Here is a 1,382-nt window from a genome sequence, read left to right on the forward strand (position 1 = left end):
AGTTTTTTCTTCCCGATTTATAAAAAATCCTTACGTGGTAGAAAAAAAAATGAACATTATTTTCGAAATCTGCGTAACTGAATTATGGAAATATTTTTCTTAAAAGCCAAACAACTTTTACGAAAATTAAATTCGTAGGCCTGTGTAAATTAACTATAACATCCTTCCAAAATATGACTGAAAACAAAAAATATTTCCTGTGTTATTTATTGACGGAACATGAGAGAATGTGGATGGCCCTCTACTGCAACGAATAGGAAACTAGATCTGTGACAGTAGACGTCTTTGTGGCAGTTTTAACGGACTGTTTGTTTGTAGTTAAGCGCATAGCTACATAAAGGGCTATCTGTGCTCTGCCCACCATGGGTATCGAAACCCGGTTTCTAGAGTTGTAAGTCCGCATACGTACCGCTGTGCCACTGGGGGCTACAGTTTCTGTCATACCCATAAGAAATTCATCTGTTAGCTTTATTTTTTTTAGATTTTTTTGTTCATGTGAATATAAATACCTTAATTAATACTCTTATTTTTTAAAACAGTGTTCTTTTATTGGTTATACTACATCGAATAGAGTACGTCACCTGACTTCAATAATTCATTAAAACTATAAGCTTAACATTATATTAACATTAAGTTTTCATTGCTTGCCAAATAGAAGAATTAAATTACTGAATATGAATTTTCCACTAGGTGGCGCTAGAATAAAAACTGACACATTTCAGTTTCGAAATATTTCATAAAGTAGATATATTCTTGTAAACACAAAGAAGTTGCCATTAAGGTAATTTCGTTACACTAAATTTTATCAAACAATTTTAGGTGACGCAAAAATAATTTTAAAACATATTCGTAATCATATGTACGTACAACAGCGCAAAGTTTCCCGCACGCAGAAGCGGATGAACCAAATATCCAACTTCAAAGAACATCCTGCTTCAGGTACAAGGAAAAAAAGTAGTTTTATTTCCTGTTTTTCCTAATTTATGTAAATAAATATAAAACTTAGTTTTAAACATATTAAACAATTTACTTTCTAAATCTGATATCTCTTCTTTTGGAAATTTGGTCATAATGCGACTTTGCTCCCTGAGGACATTGTGTGTGTTCAATGACCGATACTATGATAGCTATCTTCCATTGAAGTTGGATATTTGGTTGAAATTTCGCGTGTGTTCAATGGCTGATACTATGATAGCTATCTTTGATTGAAGTTGGATATTTGGTTGAAATTTCGCGTGTGTTCAATGGCTGATACTATGATAGCTATCTTTGATTGAAGTTGGATATTTGGTTTAAATTTCGCGCGTGTTCAATGGCCGATACTATGATAGCTATCTTTGATTGAAGTTGGATATTTGGTTTAAATTTCGCGCGTGTTCAAT

General features: G+C 32.8%; 1 protein-coding gene across 1 annotated transcript in view; it reads left to right on the forward strand.

Moving 5' to 3' along the window:
• Positions 1-1,382, forward strand: part of LOC106460813 (whirlin-like) — a gene marked incomplete at its 5' end in the record, with an annotated part of 71,485 nt that overhangs the window by 19,880 nt on the left and 50,223 nt on the right. The window lies entirely within an intron of this gene.

This window comes from Limulus polyphemus, unplaced genomic scaffold (assembly GCF_000517525.1).
Source record: "Limulus polyphemus unplaced genomic scaffold, Limulus_polyphemus-2.1.2 Scaffold36, whole genome shotgun sequence".
Lineage (NCBI taxonomy): Eukaryota > Metazoa > Arthropoda > Merostomata > Xiphosura > Limulidae > Limulus > Limulus polyphemus.